Genomic DNA, 22,663 nt, shown 5'->3' on the forward strand with positions numbered 1-22,663 from the left:
TATAAGATGCCTTGAGCAAGTCCCCAAATTCAAAATCCCTTATCATCTTACAAACCACTCTTGAGACCACACAGTGCTTCTGGAAACAGCAGGTGCTGTTGCTTCCATGACTAACGTCATCACTTTATACACAAGGGGAAACGGAGGAAGGAATGTGTCTGGATGGGGGACAGGAGAAGGAGGCCTTAGATCCTCTGTGGGGCTCTGTCCAGCTGGAACACTCCTGGAGTTAGATCGGGGTTGGGGGATGTTAGCAGTTAGGAATGTCAGGACCTTAGATGGGGGGCTGGGGAGGGAGGCTGGGAGAGCACTGTCAGGGGAGAGAAATGATCTAGAGGCGAGAAAGCCCAGGATGGGCTGATGGTAGATGGAGGGACAGGCAGACAGAGCCAGGTGAGGCCTACGAGAAGGTTGGACCCAGCCGTGCCTAAGCTGAACGACGAGAGAGCTTAGCACAGGTTCCCAAATTTGGGGGCACATTAGAATCACATGGAAGCTGGTTAATACCCTGGTTCCTGGGGGAATTCCCAGAGGCTAAGTCTGGGATGGGACAGAAGTGGCATTTGTGACCAGTTCCCCCAGGTGATCTTAAGAGGCAGTCCTTAGAAAACACCGGCAACAAGATTTTCCTCTGCGGATGTCTGTGATCTGCTCTGTAAACTGAGGGGTTTGTCAAGGACAGTTCCTACTGTCCCTGCCAACTCTGACACTGGGCTTCTCCAAGGCTTCCACGGCATCTCTTTGCTAGTGTTTGCCGTCCTCAGTATCTCTCTCCACGCGGTTGTTTCCCGTGCCTTTTAATTTACAAGGCAGGCAGGTCGTCAGGTATCTGCTCAGCTCTTGAAAAGGCCTACGGGTAAAAGGCTCTAAAAACTCCATCTGCTCTGCCCATTTGTGTAAGAACAAGGTAGCATCGTGTGTGTTCATGTGGGTGTCCAAATGGGACAGAGTCCCTCTCTCTGGAGGCCACCGCTGGAGGGCCAGGACAAAACCACTTCCAGGACTCAGGGCACACAATCACACGGGATGATTTATTGAAGGAAGAAAGCTTCAAGGGCTCAAGGGAAATTAACCATGTATATTTCTCCAGCAATTATGCTTGCGCTGTCTTTTGAAAAATGGTCCCCATGCCCTGCCTAGAAGAAAAGCCAGATTCTCACTGAATCTGTGTTCTGAAGGCATCCAGAGGGGGATGGTGTTTTTCTAACAGTGAAAGCCACACGAAAGTCTTCACGGCAGCTTTGTGCTATTCCCGCTACAGTTCCTTTCAGGGCTGACTGGAGAATCGGGGAGTCCTGTCTGGGAAAGCAGGACAGGCTGGGCCTGAAACATTGATTTCTCGTTCAGGTTTCTCAGTGAAATGTGAATGAGGAATTTTCCACTTCTTCTTGTCCTGATTCACCTTGGCGGAATCTTTGGAGTCCCAGACTGGAGCAGAAAAAGTCTATTTCAGGTGGGCATCCAGCCAGATTTGCACCCCAAATGAATAGTCTTCTGTGCTGTTCCAGTATCAGGTGTCTCCTTTTGGCCGGGAAAAGACTCCGTCCACCTGACTCCTGCTTTAGCTGTTTGCACTGGGAGGAACCAGGCCAGCATGTCAGGACAAGAGAATACCATAGTGCCGTGTAAGTCCTCTCCACTGGATACAGACTCAAGTGGGTGATATAGATCCGTTTATACTACCCGAATTGCTAGTATATGTCAGGCTCTATGCCAGACTTTGGAGATCAGAAGGTAAATAAGACACAGTCCTTGTTCTCAAGAGTTTACAGTCTAGAGGCAGTCACAGCTGTGCAAATATCAGCTAGGGCAGGCTCTGATAAAGATGACAAGAGAGACACAGAGAAATTGGGGAGATAGGTTCTGGCTGGAAGGCATCAGGGAATGCTTCCCAGACGGGCTGGCATTTGCACTGGGTCTGGAAGGATGACTGGGACTAGACAGATGGTGGAGGGAGCAGGGGGAGGGGCTGTCAGAAAAAAGTACTGTGGTTAGAACATCCCTGGTGCATGGGGGTACAGTAAATAGTCTGGGGTCACTAGTGGGTAGATATGCAGAGAGAGGAGTAGGAGGTGAGGCTTGAAGAAAAGTCAGGGGCCAGGCCCTGAAGGGCGCCCTAAGTCATGGTGAGGGTCTAGACTTGACAAGATGGCAATGGACAGCCATCAAAGGACTCAGCGCTGGAGAGAGAGAAGTTGGAGGTAGAGAGAACAGGTAGAAGGTTTTTGCAATAAACCAGATGAGGAATTAGGTTGGCCAATGCTAGGCTGAGGTAATTAAAATCAAGGACAGAACCAAAAGATATTTTGGAAGAGAAAAATAATTGATTGTTTGACCATGGGGAGAGGGAGAATTTAAAGATTCTCAAATATGTGCCGAGCCCCAGTTTAGACAATGGTAGGCGGATGGTAGGATGTTTGGTGGTTACTCCCACAGGCTTCAGAGTCAGAAGGCCTCTATCCAATGCCTGGGTTTTCATCTTCCTAGATGGGAAATTGACCAGCTTCTCCATGCCTCAGTTTCCTCTTCTGTGAAAGGGAATGAACAAATTGCACAGTAACTCTGTCGGCTATCACTGTATTGACAAGCCTAGTGCTTTTTGTTTTTGGTGTCAGTCATTCCCCAGCATCCCCGAGGGTCTGTGAATCAGACTTTAAACAGGCTGCACTGTGAAGAGGGGGTGCCCAGTGCATCCCTTTGCTTATGTGGGAGGGGCTCATCCCCTCTGCTTTTACTCTCCATCTGGAAACACATGACAATTCTGTTAAGTGCTACAATGTTTTTTTGAAAAAAAAAAGAAAAAAAAGCCTCTTTTGAAAGTGAAGAGGTTTAAGAAAGTGTCGTTTCTTGGGCAGAAAATGAAGCTTGATGGGAAAAAACACTGCCAGAATGGCATCTGAGAATTTGAGGTTTCCCCAAAGAATCCTGCAAATGATCCTCTGCATTCTCACTGTAAAATGATCAGGGTGCTGTGATACGTGGGGTTTAAAAAACCATTAAACAACATACATGCAGAAAAAGTCTGTAAACCATACCAGCAAAGCAAACCATTATAAAAGGAGTATTTGCATAACCACCACTCAGGTCAAGTAACAGAACACTGTCAGCACCACAGTGCCCCTTCCTGTCACACCTCTTCCATCCAAAAACCACTTTCGTCTTGATTTTATGGCAGCCACCTCGCTGCTCTTCTCTCCTCCCATCACCTAAGTACGTACCCCTGGTTCCTGAACACCAAGATTTCCTTTTGATTATACTTGACCTCCATACAATGGACTCACATGCATGTACTTTTCTGTGTCTGGCTTCCCTTTCTCAACATTAGGAACAAGACCGTCCATGCTGGTGTGAGCCTGCAGTTTGCGTTTCCACCACAGCCCTATAAAGATATACCACAATTTACTTACCCATTTGACATTTTTTAATACATTTTCTTATTTATTTATTTTTGGCTGCGTTGGGTCTTCCTTGCTGCACGTGGGCTTTCTCTAGTTGCAGCAAGAGGGGGCTACTCTTCGTTGCAGTGCTTGGGCTTCTCCTTGCAGTGGCTTCTCTTGTTGCAGAGCACAGACTCTCGGCACACGAGCTTCAGTAGTTGTGGCGCACAGGCTTAGTTGCTCAACGACATGTGGGATCTTCCCGGAACAGGGCTCGAACCCGTGTCCCCTGCATTGGCAGGTGGATTCTTAACCACTGTGCCACCAGGGAAGCCCCCCATTTGACTTTTGATGGGCGTTTGTGCTGCTCTTTTTTGAGGACTATTCTGAATGGTATTGCTGGGAATGTTCTTATCCATGTGGATACATTTCTGTTGGGATTATCCTGAGAATGGAGTTACTGGGTCACAAGAAGTAGTCGTAGCTTCATCGTTAGCGTATACTGCTAAAGAGCCTTACGGAGTGCTTCCACCTGTCTACCTACGTTTCCTCCAGCAAGGCCCAAGAATTCCCACCTCTCCATACTCACCAAAACCTGGTGTCGCCAATCTTTTTGAGGTTTTAGGACTAAAGTGTGTTTGAAGGGCATCCCAGACAAATAACTGGAGGTCAGTGTGCTGCCAGATCAATTCCAGGTCTAAAGAGCTATAACATTGGAAATAAGTATGATGAGTTACTTTCTCAGGGAAAGGCCCATAATTTATGCTTTAATACGCAGAAGGTTGTTGCAAATCTCTGAATGGGGTTACAGAAGCAGGCTGCTTGTGGGCAGCGGCTGGTGCCAGGAGGTTGAGTTATAAGGAGATGAAATGATATCTCAGAAAAATCTTTGAGACGGAAACGGAGGCAGGGATAGAAGTAATCAAGAATGCACTGAGGCAAGGTAAAAACCTTGAGGGAACAGTTCTGGAAGAGAATTCAAGATTTTGTAGCCATGTATTATTGCTATGGGTCCGTTGGTTTTTAACATGTACATAAGTCCTATTGTATTGTTCTTTTACGCTTGCAATTTGCCTTTCCCTCTAAAATATTGATCTGGTTTATCCATTTTAATTACTAGGTGGTATTTATTTGCACTTGAACGTCACATTCATTTATCCGTTCCTATGTTGGTGGCTATTGGCAAACAACGCTGCAACATATTCTTTTGTTCTTCTGTTTTTTAAGATAGAAAATAAAGTCAAGCTGAAGCGAGTATGTCAATTTTGGAGGCTGAGTACAAGAATGTCTGCTATATTATTTTCTGGACTTTTCTGCATATTTGAAATATTTCATACTTGAAACATGTTTTAATATTTAATATTAACCCACACAGGGCACAGAGAAAGAAGAGCACTTAAATGAGCAGATTCCAAAATCTTACTGGCCGGGTTGACCAAGACGCCTTTGGAAACAACTTAGACCAGACACCCAAAGGATGGACCTGGTAGCATTTTGACAAAGACCTTAGGCTCCTCCCAAGCCCCAAAGATGGCAGTTCTGGAATTAGATGGACATGGGTGGGATCCGATTCCAGTGTTCATAGAATGAGATCCTTGGCAAACTGTTTGGTTCTCGGCCTCTTTATCAGTAAAACTCGGGGGATTAAATCTTCCAGGCAGAGCTGTTCTGAAAGTAAACACAAACATGTACGTAACAGGGAGTTATACTCATTTGGGTTTGATGAGGAAAGCAGAACCACTATAAGTGTACAGAATAAAGAATCTGTTACAGGAATTTGACCTCCACAATTGTTGTGGAAGCTGGAAAAGTGATGATCTGAAAGGGTGTGACAGTTGGAGGATCAGAGAAAAGTCACCCACCAGGGACCACAAAGCCAAGCTGATAATGACTACAGAAAGCTCTGCATTTGATGGTGGCCTGAAGTTACTGTAGGTCAGCAGGAAAGGAGTTGGGAAGAAACACTGGACATGAAGTGAAAGAGAACATGGGACAATCTGGAACTCACAAGTACAAAACTCAATTCATAACGGCCAGCTCAGGTCTCAGGGTAATTTGCTGGCCCACGGAAGGCCCAATAGCAATAGCAAGATAGAAACTTCCCTAAAGGGAGAATAATTACCTGCAGAGCATGGCACAGGTTAGCACTCAAATCCTAAAGGTTTGTGCTATTACTTATGTATGGGGGACCTGCTAAAGATTCCATAAAGCTCCCTGTCTGCCACAAGACACTTCTAGTACACATGGCTCTACTGACTCTTATGTTCCGTTCAGATGGCAGAGGACCTTGTGTGGCAGGCTGGATCTGTTGCAAAGTCTTCTCATTTTCTAGATCCAACTCAAAATTAGCAGCCTTTCAGTTACTCAGTAAATGAGTTGAAGCAGCATGACCAGATGAAGTACAGTTGCCTCCAAAATCCAGAGGTTCATGGGCATTCTGCCATTTCCCTGGAGGTAAGAGAGGCCAGATGTTGCAATTTCTCTTTCACTTTGGACAGAACCTCTCAACATGCCCTCATCACTGGACTCTTAGAAATTTCACCAAAAGATCTGGCTCCTGACTTTTTGTGAGATTCATTCGCCTCCATCTGCTTATATTTCTCTTACCAAGGTATTCAGAGTAGCTGCCATTTCCTGCCCTCCAGGACCAATCAGCATAGTAGGCCTGTATGATTTCCCATGGAATGGAGAGGATATTAAGGTCCCTGGGATTTCGACTGTGACAGTAGGCTGGGGAGTTAATCTAGCCCTTAGGCAGGACAGCGAAGATATATTGCCTGCCTTGCTAGCTTAAAGCAAAGTGCTCCTGGTGGTCTTTATCAAGAGGAATACAGGAAAAAAGTGTTTGCCACATGAACAGCTGCCCAGGGTTGTGCTGACTTTCTTCAGCAGAAAAACCACACCTGGCAAAGGCGTTTCAATTGGAGTTACACCAATTAAGTTTATGATGATCCATTGTTATTCTCCAAGATCAATTTATCAGGCCAAACAAGCTAGTTGGATGGGGATGTAGTGGGATCTCTGCATCTTTCAAGTCCATGATGGTGGCACTGATTTCTGCCATACCTCCAGGACTGTGGTATTTCTTTAATCTCTTGTAAGTAGGAGTGATTCTGTTGGCTTCCACTTGACTTTTCTGGCCTTAATGACCCTTACTCCATGGATAAGGGAAACAATGTGGAGAGTCTACTAGTTGCTGTGTATGTCTGTTCCTAAAACGAACAATGAATCTGCCCGTATGTCTCTATCCCAATACTCAGGGTCGCTTTCTCCCCAGCCAATGTCCTAACTTTAACATAAGAGACCCTGTGAGGTCATGATTTCAATTTGCATTATTCACCTCAAGATTAGACTTTGGGTTTGATTGTGAGAAATCTTGGTCCCTTAGCCATAGGAGCTACTGGTTTTCCTTAGCCAGACCTTGAGTTGGAGACTTAAAAGCCCTGAAGAACCTAATTTTCTTCCTGTAAGTTCTCCAGCACACTTTGGAGCTACTTAGCAATTCTTCTCTCCACCGGGTTTTCACTAAAATGTTCTATGACAGCAACTACTTGGTGGTCCAAAGCCTTGCCTTCTCTGAACACTTAATTACAGGTGTTACAGGTGATCACTTAAGTAGCTATTTTGCCACTGTCTACTGTGGACTACCAGTGTCCTCTTTATCATTGGCATCGGGATCGTTAATGCTTTAAATATAATCAGACCAGAGAACCCTTTCCAGAAAACAGAGAACCCATTCTGTAAGACAATTCCAGAACCAATTCAGAGAACCCATCCTTGAGTTTCTCTTCCTCATGGTTTGATCAGAGAAACAGAGCTACTCTTGATGACCCAAAGTAAAGGATTTCTTATAGGGATTAGACTTGACACTATTGTGAGAGAAGCTGAGGAAGTAAAGGTCCAGAAGAGGAAAGTTACTAACCAGGACAACTGGTGAAGAATTCTGGGGGAGACTCTTACCTCTGTGTCTCCTGGTGGTTGTGAAGTTGCTGCAGGGTTATAGCCAGTCAGGAAGACCAGCTGGATTTGAAGTGGGAGGGAGCAAGGACAACCCGGGATCCATGCCTATCTCTCATCACATCCAAGCCTGACAGTGTGGGTGGTCTACAGAAGAAGCCTGTGCCGTCTGCCATGGAGTTGCACACATGCCCGACCCAGGATTCAGCAGGACCTGGAGAGGCTACAGAATGGGGTCCTTCTCCACACCAAGGAGGGGAGCGAACAGGTTAAGTGGCAAGCACATGCATGAGCTGCAGTAGCACAGACCTTCAGCTGAAATGATTATTCCCACCCTCTGCCTTCCAAACCCCATGTCGGTTTCTCTGTGGCCAACTGGAAAGAGGGTCATACAAAGGAGAGAAGTCTGGTGAATGTCATTTGAGCTCAGCTAGACTGGTCCAGCACAAAACCACCACAGCTGTCCATATTGTGTGACTCTTATTTAAGGAGCTCAAGCTCTAACCTAAGAATAAGTACCTAGAGGGAGATGTCAAAGGGACGCATGGAGAGGAACCATGTAAAAACTGGAATATGAATCAGCCTAAATTAAGACTGTCTGTGAGATTTTACTCATACAGTCAGGATCTGGGAAACCCGAGGGAAGGGCAAACTTTGCTCCAGACATTTCTCTATTGACAGCGATGATGAGTACCCACCACGCTCTTGCAGAGCATTTTATGTTTTGTGAAGTGCTTTCACATCCATCATTTCATTTTGGGTGTATTGACCTTCCATTTCATTCACTTATTCACTAAATACTTATTGAGTATCTGTCCTATGCCAGGCACTGTGCTAGGTGTTTTACATATGTTGCCCCCAAATATGGCATCTCCTGTGTATTTCACTACATCTCCGTGACAAAGGTATCATTGCTATTTTACGTATGAAGAAACTATGCCTATAAGTTTGGAGATACAGAGATGAAGGACACCCTGTCCTTGCTCTCTGGAACAGAGATCAGCAAACTTTGTCTGTAAAGGGACACATAGTAAATATTTTAGGCTTTGCGGTCCATACGGTCTGTTACAACCGCTCCACTCTGCAATTACAGAGAAAAACAGCCATAGAATACAAAAATGAATGAGAGCGACTGCGTTCCAACAAAGCTTTGTTTACAAAAACAGGTGGTGGGACAGATTTTGCCTGTGAGCCATAGCTTGCTACCCTTGCCCTACAGGGTCACAGTCTAGAGGAGAGACTAATGCAAACAGCCCATGATGAGATGACGTGGTAAAGAGGATGTACAAAGGGCTGGGCAGGCAGAGTGTATAAGTATCCGGGGAGCTTGGCGAGGCCTCCATGCGACCTCTCAAGAACCAGGCCTCTGTGGCCTGTATTTCCAGGTCACCGCCATCCAAGAACCAGGAAATGGCTTGCAGACAAATCAAGGTGGGGTCTTGAGCTTATGTCGAATCAGAGCATGTGTGTCCCTCCTGAAGTGACTGCCTTCCTATGAACGAGTGTGGCGTGAGCATTGTGATGCACCGTCTGCTTCCCTCTCCTTGTGTTAAACACCCCCGAAGCATCTCAAAACCCGGCGTTCCATATCCTTGGCAGTGTGTGGGCTTGGTATGAAACCACCCTCAACTTCTTCTGACCCGCAGCTTGGAAATAATACTTCGTAGTAAGCAGTCACCAGTTTACACCTCCTAGAATGCCCTCTAGGTAACATGCTCAATGACGAGTCTGGTTCCTGCTGTGCCCGAGGTATAAAATCACCCTTGTGGTTGGATGTTCCAAGGAGACAGACTTCAGCTCAGAACAAGGAAGAAATCTCAGAAACAATCTCAACAGCCTCAAACTGGACTGGGTTGTCTAGGGAGATGAGTTTCTGACCAGTGGGGGGGTTTGAGCAGCGGCTGGATGACCGACTGAAGGAAAAGGACTCAGGAGCCTTTCTGCCTTGCTCTCTTATTAACTAGCTCTGTGACCTTGGACACATTTCTTGACCTCTCTTAACTTGGTTTCATCATTTGCAAATGGAGATTACACATCTTTCATTTGACTGTTGTGATAATTCAATGAGAATGCCGTCCAAATTCTTAGCATGCACCAGCCTGACACACAGTTGGTGCCTGCCGGCCTCACAGGGACTCTGACATCAGGTGGGGTGGAGAGAAAGGACCTCTGGGGTCTGGGTTTACGGTTCTCTGATACAGATATCTAATGGGAATCCCTTCCCTTATGTGACATGATTTCACGGCATCCCAGGAACAAAGGCATATGACCTCGGAGTCTGTGATCTCCCTGAAACTGGACATAGTGAAGGAACATTTATTCAGACAAAACGATGTTATTTGGAGGGGAAAACGATTGTAGGATTTTTATGCTGAATAGTTTTTCACATGTATAAGCCATGTTGGTCAGAAGAGACTCCAGCCATAAAAAGTTTCTGTTTCAACCTGAAGAAAGTTTTTTGAATGCCTATATTAACAAAGCTCTCACTGAGGTTGAGGGAGTTGGGAGGACTTTCCTTTTATAAAAATTGCGCTTGCCACCTGTTTAAAAATATATTATTCAATGGGTTGGTATTAGAAATAGATACCTGTTTCCTTTAAGTCCTCCAAATAAAAGCATCTGAGTCTGTGGGCAGAGGGAAGGACAACTTCTTTTTCTTATGCGGATGGAAAGAATCCCAAGAGACTAACGAAGCAAGAAATTATCAAAGCTGTGGTTTTTACTAAGTAACTTTGTGCCAGTGCCCGGCAAGCTGCCACCACACTGCCAAGCCCCAGCGCCCTGGCTGACCGGTGCCACAGTGAGCACTGCCCTGGACAGAGGAGGCCGGAAGTTTGCTGAACCCAGACAGAAGAAAAAGAACTCATTCTGGAGAGTCCCAGCAGGTGGCGGAGCCCCTTCGCACCACAGTGAGCCTCTTTTGACCCAGAGCACGTACAATAGAGCTCTCTCAGAAGAGAGATTTTTTTCCCCCCCCCTGGGTTTCTTCTTGGCCCTTGGGATTTGTTCTAAACTGGCTCTGTCTGTGTGGGAGTTGTCTTGGCCTTTCTGATTTTCTTTCCCTTCGGAACTCTCAGATCTTTCCATTGTGTGCCATGTCCCTGTTAAAAGGCTGAGTCACTGTGCCTTGCAGACTCCACATTCCCTCTGTGAATCAAGGTAACCTGGCAGATGTCGGGCGGCTCCGTCGGGGAAAGGGCGCATTTATCAGTCTGTCCCGGCCCTGGGCACCCCCTCGGGAGCATTGCTGAGGGACATAGCTTTCAGATGAGAAGGCGTTTGTAAAAGGCTGACAGGAGCCGCTCAGGCCAGATGACCTTTAGAGATCTTTTCCAGTTCTGAAATGTTAAGATTTCGAAATGCTGCGTGGCCCCCAAACGATGCCGTTTGAGGAAGAGCAGATGGAATTAAAGTTGTATGTGACGCAGAGGAGACATCAGAGCGGCCTGGAAGATCCCTGGATCTGGACATGAAGGAGAGATTAGTCTTAGTACATGTGGCCTCAGAAGATGGAAAGTTTGGCTGGAATTTTGTCACAGGATGGGACATTGCAGCTCATTATAGAAAAGGAACCCTGACTTAGTAGTTAGGGGCCCAGATATAAAGCCTGAAGACCTGATTTCGAATCCTGACCCTTAATTTATTATCATCTATGTGACCCTGGACTAGTGACCTTACCTTGCTGAGCCTCTATTTTCTTATGGGTCAAATGGCGATGATAAGATTGAGCTTGCTTCTAACATCAGGCTATTGTGAGAATCGAATAAGACAAGGGAAACTGCTTGTAAATTCTGCAGTTCTACAGATTTAATCTTATTGTCCAAACCCTTCATTTTAGAGAGCAGATAACCAAAGTCTAGAGAGGTTAAGAAACTTATGTGAGACCAGAAAATGTTGGTCTAAGGTAATACCTGATAAGGGATAATTATACTGATATGATGACCAGGCATAATTATATTGATCCCTGGAAGCCCTGGGAGAAAAGGCTTTTGGGGGACCTTGGGGCCATGATGCAGCCCCAGCTTCTCAGTGGAGTTTCATCTCACTCTTAATTTTATTTTCTGATTATAAAAATAGTATGTGCTCATTGTATGAAACTTGCAGAATACAAAAAGCACAAAGAAGAAAACTTTAAAACATTTCCCATGATTCTGCTTAATTATTGAAATTTTGATATATACCTTTCTAGTCTTTTTTCTATGCCTTTGCATATTTGAACATAACCGGAATCATATTTATGCACAGTTTTGCACATTGATTCTTTTCTCACCTAACGGTTTGTTATGCACTTTGCCATTACAATTCATTAGACAGCGTTTAATGCTTGCATAGTGGCCTGCCGGTTATATTGGATATCAAGGCCCTTTCCTAATTTTTTGCTGTTGTACGTAACAGTGTTGAACATGCGTGTACTCTGTGCTGTTAAATGCTGCCCCACCATTAAGCAAATGTTTCCCATAGATTTCTCCAGATGACTCTGGCCACTCTCTCAAACTCTTGTGCCTTGTCTTTTGTAAAGACTCACAAATATTAATTTGTCCCAAAGTGTTAGATGACCTGAATGGTGTAGAATATGATACACAGGTAAGGCCCAAAGCCCTGTTGAAAGTACTTGATTTAAACACATGTATTTACATTAAGTATTTATGTTTGCCCTGTGTTGTTCCCAGAGATACTTAAGGTATCTGAATTTCACCTGCCTTTCCTGGTTTAAGTTTCAGATTAGACTGGTGGTGGTTGGTCCTCAAAGGTGCCTCCAAATGAATCTCCGCCTCCCACATCCACATCCTTGAGAAGTTCCCCCTTCTTGAATTCCCCGTGACTCACTTTGGGGCAATCCCACGCAGCAGAAATGATGCTGCTTGACTTGAGGCAGGTCATAGGAAGCCTTGCAGTTGTGCCCTGGGTCTCTGGGAACATTTGCTGTGAGGAAAGCCACTGCACATAAGAAATTCTCCATCCTGAGACTGTCATGCTGTGAGGACTCCTAAGCTAGCCACACGGAGGGGCCACCTAGCCAGGTTCAGTTCCTTCAGCCGCTCCATTTGAGGCGCCAAGCATGTGAATGAAGAAGCCTTCTTTGGTGCCCAGCCCAGTCGAGTCTTCAGATGACCCCAGTCTGGCCTCCATCTGACTGTAATTCCAGACCCCAGTGGGAACCACACACAGCAGCTGAACCCAGTCACCCTGCAGATTACGCCAGGTTTGCAGAATAAATGATGACAAGGACATGGCCCTGCTTGCCCCCGGGGAGCTCTGATCTACGGTAAGGATGCACAGGAGACAGTGACCTGAATGGATCCGATACACAGGAATAAGAAGCCTAACAGCGGACTGGTCGCTCTGCCAGAAGATGAGGTGATGCTGCCTATAGAGTAGGGAAGGATTTTCTGAAAGGAAGACACTGAATTGCATCTTGAAAACTGCCTGGGAGCTTACCGGTAGACACACTGAAGGAGGGGCAGCAAAATAGAGGGAGACCCATGTGCAAAGAGACACTATATCCTGGTTGGGGAAGAGCAGGTAATAAAACCAGTGGGAGATGCAGGACCTGATTGTGACAGTCTCATATGCCGGGTCATAAAACAGAAATTTGGCCTACCTGAAAATGGGGAATCAAAAAAGAGTTTTTAGTAGGTGGTTACAAGATGAGATTTGCTCTTAGACCACTTTGGCTACCTTCCTTCATTCAACAAGTGTTCACTGAGAATCTACCTTTCATTGAGCCAGTAATGGTCAAGGGCAGTGATGTCCAGTAGAAATGCAATGTAAGCCATGTATGTCATTTTAAGTTTTCTAGTAGCCATATTTAAAACAGGAAAAAGTAACAAGTGGGACTAATTTTATAATAATATATTTTATTTAACCCAATAGTTCCAAAGTATTTTCAACAGTCAATCAATATAAAAAATGTTGAGATATTTTAGGTTATCCTATTCTAAGTCTTCAAAATTGGTACACATTTTACACTTTTAATAGCGCATCTCAAACTTGGACTAGGTACATTTCAAAAGCTCAACACACACACGTGGCCTGTGGCTATCGTACTGGGCAGGGCAGCTCTAGATGCAGGGGATGAGGTGGAGAGCAATGCAGGTGAGGTCTCTGCTCTCATAGAGCTTATATTCTAGGGTTGAAGAGTAGAGACTGAGAATAAACCAGTAAACAGCTAAAGCAGCGAGATTGCTTCAGAGTGATAAGCAGTGTGAAAAGGATGAAAGTAGAACGAAAACATTAAACTATGGTGGCGCATGCCTGGCAAGCAGCTGGTGGTCAGGCAATGCCTTGCTGTGAATGTGACCCTGATGCTGACACCTGGGCGCCAGGTGTATAAAGCTCTCAGGGCAGAGCCTGTGAAGATCTGGAGGGTGCCATGGAGGGAGGACAGCCAGAGAAGAGGCTACTGCCACAGTCCCGGGAGGGACAGCCATGCTTGCAGTAAAGGCTGCAGCAGTGACGGCTAAAAGGAGAGGATGAACCAGGGAGATATTTCAGCAGTTGAATATACAGACTTTGTGACTGACAAGAGGTCTGGGGGAAGGAATCTGGAAGATGATCAGGACTTGGGCTTGGCTGATCGAATGCATCAACTGGTGTCTTCCCCTCCACCCCAGGGGCTGAGTAGAGGGGTAAGATATGCATTCACTCTGGAGCGTATGCTGAGTTTTGAGTTGCCCGTAGGGTAGAGGAGTGGAGATGCTCAGTGTTAATTAAAGTTTACTGAATTCTCATAAAGTTTTTCTTCATACTCCCCTAATCAGTGAGGGGAAAATCCCTGCTTTTCATCCTAGCTCATAATGGCACCTTGGAAAGACTTCATCATTTTCAGTTAATTAAATCTCAGTCAAGTGAATGTATCGATACTAAAAGCCATTGAATTGTACACTTTCAAATGGTTAGCATGGTGAATTTTATGTTACAAGAATTTGATCTAAAAAAATAATAATTCAGTTGAACTTCCTTTAATTTATCAATCCCTCATCTGGTCCAGAGGTTTACCTTTCCCCAGTACAGGCTCTCCTGGAAGGATTTATGTGGGGAAGGGGCAAGGCCAGTCCTTTCCAGCCTCCTCTTCCTATTCCAGGCCTCTCTATTTATGAATTGGTGCAGGAAGGAGAGCCCAGGGAGGTAAAGGTCATTTTGTGTTTCTGGCCTTATGTATGGTAAGGAGGTATCCCTGGCCTCGCTCTGGTTCTTTGAGTTGCTGGTGGCCTCCATCAATATGGTCGTCTCTCTGGGATGAGTGACTGCTATTTTCAGCCCCATGTTGGTCCCTCCAGGTACAGAGCATCCCCTCAGACCAGGGCCCTGCTGGTAGCCTTCATCCCCAGTGCCCTCTTTGTGAGGAGGCCTCCCTCACTGGGCAGCTGCTGGGCAGCCCCATGACTACTGTCCTTTCCCCGTTCTGCTCTTGCTCATTGGGAGCAGCAGGAATACATACACTCACACTCAGAAGGCTGCAGGATACGGTGGTAGGCGGGAAGGGTGCCTGTTTCTCTTTGCAGGATTAGACTCCACAATCTTTTCTAATCCCTTTTGGTATCAGCCAGTCTGGTAAGGCCAGAAAGGAAGTGGGCACTGTCTGTAGGCTCACAATGAGGTATCTGTCCTCTTGCCTGAAGACACCCCAATCTCTAAGAGAGATGCCTATGGAGACCCCATCTCACTTGGCCTTAGAGTTGGATGTAGCCCCCTTTTTTCTCCACAGTGCAGAGAAGGAGGATTCTGTCTCCTGGAATGAGGTCATTGATTCCCCACCCCCTTCCTCTTGCCAGTCTTTAGACAAGAGAAGGGTTCTAGAGTGACGGTTGGCTACCCTTAGTAAGCCTTGGGCAGGGTTCTCAACCTCAGCCACCCATTAGCATCACTTGAGGAGCTTTTGCAAAACACCAATGTGGTACAACTATTTTAAAAACTGTTTGCTATTATCCATGGAAGCTGAATATATGCATGTATCTGAGCAATTCCACTTCTACATATAGACTCAGCAGAAAGGCATGCACATATGTGCCAAGAAACATGCACAAGAATGATCATAACAGCACTACTTGTAAGAGCTAAACACTACAAACAATGCACATGTTTATCAAAAGTAGAATAATTATGTATATTGTGTGGATAGCCAGACAATGGGATACTATACAGCAATGAAAATAAATAACAGCTACCCAAAACAACAGGTGAGTCTTACAAATAAAATATTGAATCAAAGAAGCCAGACACAAAGAGCACATACTCTACAATTCTGTTTCTACAAATATCAAAAATAGTCAGAGCAAATATACCGTGTTAGAAATCGGGAGAGTCTTACTCACCTGGGGAGGAGGGGCTGAAGGAATGTACAGAAAGTTTAAGGTTGCTGGCAGTGCTTTCTCCCTTCAATGTAGGTGGCAGTAACATGTGGGTATTCACTTTGTGAAAATTTGCCAAGATTTTTATATAATTTTTCTGATGTATATTATCATTAAATTTAAAAGTTTATTTTAAAAATACCAGTGCTGGGCTCCCTACCCCCATTGACTCTGATTTCACTGGATCTGTGGTAGAGCTCAGGATTCTCAATGGATTAGAAGTTCTCCAAGTGACTCTAATGTGAGGTCAAGCTGTGCCTGGTTATTGGCCCCCGTCTTTAGATGTGGAGAACTTGGGCTCGCTATTTTCACCCACCAGCCAGTCCCATGCAGCATCTGTTTACGGGATAGGAACGGAGGAGACAGAACACTGAGTTCTGGAGGTGCAGAGCACTGAGTCATCGATGAGCACACAGATCAGTACTCCTGAAAGTGACGGGTTGGGGTGTTGGCTAGAGATCGCTTAGAGTGATGGATCCAGGCACTAGGGTGGAAAGGAAAAGAAAGAAACTGGGAGAGAGCTATAGACTTAGAGAAAATGGGGGAACCAAGGACCTGGACATCTGGATGAGGTTTCATAACAAGTGCAAGAAAGGTCAAAGAGTGAGGCACTGGGAGAATAAGAGGTTGTGATAAGAGCATGGATTTGGAGGTTCAAAAGCTCCAGAGTAGAGCAAAGCGGGAACATCACTCCTGGCCTTGCTCTCAGTGTGACCTGTTCTCAGTGTGGCTCAGGTGAAATGCCTGGCTCTCAGGTAATCACATCCAGTTTGTAGTGTCCTACCAGAACAACCTTTGACCCTTCCCTGACCCTCTCACTGGCTTAACAATACGGTGGCTCAGTCCTGAACGTGAGCTCCAGTGTCGCCACTAGCCAGGAGGTCAAGCTCGGTAAATGGCTCACCTTAGTGGACTTTGGGTGAAAAATTGGGGGATTCTGGTCAGATTAAATTATTTTAATTTTAATATTTTATAATTATTTATTTTTTATTATTTTATAATTATTTTTCATTTCCAACAGTGCTCTGCAGAGATCCCTGGAGTCCCCCTGTAAGCAGGGCAGGTTGAGGTGATGGGACAAGAGAGCTGTCAGCCCCACTTCTCTAGATTTAACTGGAGAGATGGTCTTTTAGTTGTTTTACACACTGGATTCAGCAGGTAATAAAAGCGTGAAGACCAGGTATGTGATTATCATTAACCTTCCTTCTAATCTAAGGATCTGAATTCCCTCTGTCTCCTCGGTTGGGCAACAGGTAAATTAGGACTCCTGCGTTTACATCCTTCAGAAGCTGCCCCCCCCCACCTCTATCTTCTCCCCCGCACCAGTTCGGCTGCAGAAGGAAACACGTGTGCAGGTGCCAGAGAGGCTGCCTGAAGACAAGTGTTCACCGAACGCAGGGACCCCACGTCAGCGCACTGCCCTGTGTCCAGCCCCCCGGGGGGGGCGACCTGCTTATTCTCACTCTTCCGCAGAACAAATGGAAAAGAAGATGGGACCCTTGTAAAGACCTGCCACCGGAGGAAAAAGGCTGGTCCTGGGAGACTGACTCGGCTCGTTTCTGCTTTAGAAAAGGAAGCAGGGCCAGGACTTAGCAGGGTGACCCCAAATGTACCCAGACTGAGTGGGGAGGAAACATTTTGAGCCACCCTCAAAAAGGGTGCTGTCATTTCAACTTCCAAAAGCAAAATTACGTTGTGGCCCACTAAGGAATGAGGTCACCTGTTCACAGACCCACTTGTGGAAAACATTCCTACATAACATTGCTTGGCTCCTTGGGTTTGAGAATGCAGACACCGAGGCCCAGGAAGATGGTCAGAGCTTTGCCTTGTGCTTGTATCCAAGGTCACAGAGCTAGATAGGAGCTGAATGTGTGGTTGGTGGGAAGAACACTTGTCTCTGGGGTCAGACAAGCCTATGACTGATCCAAATGCTGCTGTGTGACCTTGGATAAATTCGCTAAACTCTTGTTTGCTTATCTGTAAAATGGGGATAATAATACCTACCTAAGAGGCTTACTGTGAGATTAAATGAGAAAATATATATAAAATGCCTGACACAAAATAAGTGCTCACTGACAAGTAGGTGTTATTAGAATAAAGTGTAACTGCCTATAGATATGCAGTCCCCTTAAATGAGAGGTGGAATCACAATGAAAAGGCTGTGTTGGTCACTGTCTGGGTGTCACCGGGTACTTGGTGGAAATACGACCCTTGGGAGTGATGTTCCTCTGGAGCTTGTCTTGATGGTTCAGGAGAGAGTCTGTCTTCTTGTCCTTCATGAAGTTTGCCCTGGTGGCTTCTTTCCCAGCTGTGGAGCAACTTCTGAATGAACCACTGTGGAGCCTCCATCACCTGGGGAAAGGCTGCGGCCAGTGATCAGACCATAATCTTGCATTCAGTCATTCATTCATTCATTCAACAAGTATTTGAGCACCTGCTTCATGCCAGACACTATTCTAGGTGCTGGGAACACAACAGTGAGCAAATAAAATCCCTGCCTTCATGGAGCTTGCATTCTAGAGGATTCTAACATTTCTCAGGAAAGTGGTAACAGGGCTGATGCCAGGCTCTGAGGCCCTTCTGTTCCCAGGCTCTTCCCTTATTGCCACAGACCCTGCAGCAGCAACTGTCTCTATTTCCTCCTCTGTCGTTACGGTTCTCCTTCCCTAAACCATTCCCCTTTAACTGGGGGGAGTTAAAGCAAAACAGCAATCATGTTTAGAAGCAGGAAATATGATACTTTGTTCAATGTACGATAAATTAACGCTTTATAACTCTCTTCTCTAAAATGCGCCCCACACGCATTAAATTAAGTTGCTTTTGCCTTGTGCGTGTTGCCCCTGCTGAATTTCCTTCTGAGCCTGACTGGCCTGCATCAGAAGGGCCCCCTCCCGTCCTGGGGCCCAGGTTTTCGGGGTGTGTCTTTTACAGCAAACATGGCACCCCTGACCCCACCCTCTTTATCACTTGACTCTGGGTGTGAAAAGAAAGAGAAGAAAAGTAGGTTTGTTTGGCTTCTTTTCTGAAGCCAACAGGGAGAACAAGGCTTGAAACAAGAGGAGGCTGCATTTGGGGTCAATGGTTAACCAGTCAGATTAATAAATGCTAGAAGAAGGAAGAAGCCAGAGAGGAAAGAGGCAAGAAAAAATGTCTCCCTGTAGTTCAATGGCCGGCTAAAGTTTACCAAGATCTGTGACCTGTGGTTAAAATGTCCCCAGAGGCCAGCTCTCATCTGATTCCCACCTGAAATGCCTCTGCCTTTTAAGAGGGCCACCTGACTCTGCCCTTGGGCTCAGCAGCCCGGCGCTGACCCACGTCTCACCGGCCAGAACTCACTTTCCTGGAACCGCCTCCTCTGTCCCCCAACACAGCTTCCACCCAATATTTAGAAGCGGATAGAGAGCTTTGGGCCCGGTGAGAACTTTTGGCCGACGTGAATCAGGACAGCTGGGCTGTCCTGGCCTCTGCCCTGACTCGCTCTATGAGTTTTAGCAAATTGATTGCCCTGTCCATGCCTCCGTTTCCTTGCCGGTATAATGACAGTGTTGGCCTAAAGCAGTGGTTGGAAAACTCTTTCTATAAAGGGTCAAATAGTAAATATTTTAGGCTTGTGGGTCATACACACAGTTGGTGTCTGTCTCAATTACCCAACTCTGCCATGTGGTGTGAAAGCAGCCACAGACAATATGCAAATGAATGGGTGTGGCCGGGTCCCAGTACAGCTTTATTTACAAAAACAGGCTGTAAACAAGATGGGCCAGTGGGCTGTAGCTTTTGGAGCCCTGGACTAGATCTCTGAGGAGCTCATTGTGCTTTGCAATGAACAAATATCATTTAATCCTGGATTATGTTACAGAGAGAAAATTCAGGTCCAGAGATGCTAAATGACATCGCCCAAGCCACCAAGTATGTTAGTGGCAGAGCTGGAGCTAGAAGTCCCCTGGCTCTAGTCCACTGTGACTCTTGATTCTTCCCAGGGCAAAGCACAGGCTGTTTGGGGGCATGTGGGAGTTACCCCAGGAACTGCTCTCCCGACGTTGCTGGGTGCAGGGGAGTGGGAAGCAGTGCTCTCTACCTGTTTCCGTGAGGGCCCCAGACTGAATTCAATGAGTTAAAGGACACCAGAGGAAGAAGGGGGGTGGGGGGGAGGCAGAGGATACTACGCTGTTCATTTTGAATCCGGGGGAGCTGAGGTTTAGGAGAGCCAGATCTCCAAATCTGCACATGTTAACCTCCTTTTCACCCAGCTGGTGCTGCAGGGAGGAAGGCCCCACAAGTGTGTGCTCTTCTTGTGAGTCTAAATGTTCCACCAAAGGGGGCTCCTCCCAGGAGATTGGCTCCTGGGCCTGTTCTTTCGTGGCAGAAGCGGCGTGGCTGGCCCAGTGCGGCTGTTTATTGTTACGCTTCTGTGACATGCTTCCCTTCAAACAGCCTTGTGTAAATTTCTTTGGGACTTGCTGTTCCTTGGCTGAAGACCCAGCAGCTTTTACGATGTGAATCTGTTTTCCTCTTTGCCCCCAGCCTTTGCTCTCTAGAGGGGAGAGGCCATGGATAAGGTCCAGTGGGGGTGGGGTGACACCTCTTTCACTCAGAATCTCAGAGGCCCCGCAGTCCAGCCAGTGTGATTCTCTTCCCCACACTCTGCTCTCCACTCCCCACGTGGACCCCTTGACAGGACCCTGGCCACGGGGTTTTGGAGGAAGAATACTCCCCCATCACCACCGCCACCACGATGACTCCTGAAAGTGAGAAAATGCACCCCATCCATAGTCACTGAGCTCCAAGGAGCAGTCCCAGGGCTGTTTGTTATGATAGGATTTTGTAGCAAAATTTGCATGAAAGAAGTGAAGCTTGGGAACCGGTTTGCCACAGAGATTTTCTTGCCAGATGAAGAAGTAGGATGTTCAGAATTGGCTTCGACACGAGCCTGGATTGGGGAGCTAGACTGGTTCTGAGGAGTCAGCCACAGAGGTCTCCCCCAGGAAGGTATATGAGGTTCATGGTCAGCGCACGTCTTCTGGCTGCAGGATCGGCTCAAGATGATCTCTACCTGAAGTCATAGACCTTCAGGCTAGTTTTGGAGGCTGTTGAAGTCATGAATATGGGGTCCTGCATGTTGAGATTACCCAAACCCACCCTCACGTGCCTTAAGATGACCAGCGATGGTCAGAGTCTGAGTTCTCTGCGTGGCTGCTTCTCTGGGCCTCTTTCCCAGTGTTCCCACCCACTCCCCCCACAATCCTGCCAAACACAACTGCAGCAATCCCTGACCCGCCTCTGCTTTTTAACACCTGCTTTTGCTGACGGCGTTACCCTCTGCTTTGAAAGCCATCACTCTTCTGGGCTGCTTCCACTAGTCCTTCAGCTTCCAAATCTTATGGCTCTTAGCATCCCCTTCTTTATATTTGTGCACCAATGCCCTACAAGACAGTGTTATTCTTCAGGGTAGGGACTCTATACAATTTATTACTATATCCCCATTTCCTCCTGTGATCTTTGGGGTAACTGTTGAAGGAGTGAGCAGATGAGTGAGTAAGTGACCTTGCAAGGATTGGCAGTTCATGGGACTGGTGAGTAATAGACCCCCAAAAGCATGTCCAAGTACTAATTCCCAGTACTGTGGTGGATGTGACTTTATTTGGAAATAGGGTCTTTGCAGACACAATTAAGATAAAGATCTTGAGAGGAGATCATCCTCGATTTAGGGTGGTCCCTAAATCCTTATAGGAGATAGAAAAAGGGAATATACAGAGACACACAGAGGGGAAGGCCATGCAAAGACTGGGGCAGAGATTGGAACCAAGGAACACCAGGAGTTGCCAAAAGCCAGGAGAAAGTCATGGAATTGATTTTCCCTCAGAGCCTCCAGAAAGAACCAACCCTGTTGACACCTTGATTTCAGACTTCTGGCTTCCAGAATTGTGAGGGAATAACTTTAAGTCATTTTAAGCCACAGTTTGTGGTAACTCATTACGGCATCCTTAGGAAACTAACACAAAAAGAAAATACATCCCCACTAATTCTGTTAGGACAGTATTACTCTGATACCAAAACCAGACGAAGACATTGCAAGAAAAGAAACCTACAGACCAATATCTGTTGTGAATGTAGACACAGAAATCTTCAATAAAATACTAGCAGATCAAATCCAGCGACATATATAAAGGATTATATGCCGTGACTAAGTGGGACTTATCCCAGGAATGCAAGGTTTGCTTAAAGTCCAGAAAACAATTAATGTAATATATCAAATCAATAGAATAAAGAACAAAAAATACATGATCGTCTCAGTAGATGCAGAAAAATCATTTAACAAAAACAACACCCACCATTCAGGATCAAACACTCCACAAACTAGGAATAGAAGGGAACTTCCTAAACCTCACAAAAGGTACCTATAAAAAACCCACTGCTAATATCACACTTGATGTGGAAAGAATGATTACTTTCCCCCTAAGATCAGGAAGACAAGGATATCCGCTCTTGCCACTTCTATTCAACATTGTACTAGATGTTCCAGCCAGGGCAATTAGACAAAAAAACAAAATAAAAGACATTGAGATTGGAGATGAAGAAGTAAAACTATCTCTATTTGCAGGTGACATGATTTTATAGAGAGAAAATAATGTTTTGTTTTGTTTCATAATTATTTATTTTTTTGGCTGTGTTGGGTCTTCGTTGTTGCGTGGGCTTTCTCTAGTTGTGGTGAGCGGGGGCTACTCTTTGTTGCCGTGCATGGTCTTCTCATTGTGGTGGCTTCTCTTGTTGCAGAGCACAGGCTCTAGGGCACGCGGGCTTCAGTAGTTGTGGCTCGCGGGCTCTAGAGCTCAGGCTCAGTAGTTGTGATGCACGGGCTTAGTTGCTCCGTGGCACATGGGATCTTCCCGGACCAGGGATTGAACCCATGTTCCCCTGCACTGGCAGGCAGATTCTTAACCACTGTGCCACCAGGAAAGTCCTAAGAAAATAATGCTTTTA

This window comes from Monodon monoceros, unplaced genomic scaffold, assembly GCF_005190385.1.
Source record: "Monodon monoceros isolate NGI ecotype Baffin Bay Population unplaced genomic scaffold, NGI_Narwhal_1 Super_Scaffold_11, whole genome shotgun sequence".
In the NCBI taxonomy this organism is placed as follows: Eukaryota; Metazoa; Chordata; class Mammalia; order Artiodactyla; family Monodontidae; genus Monodon; species Monodon monoceros.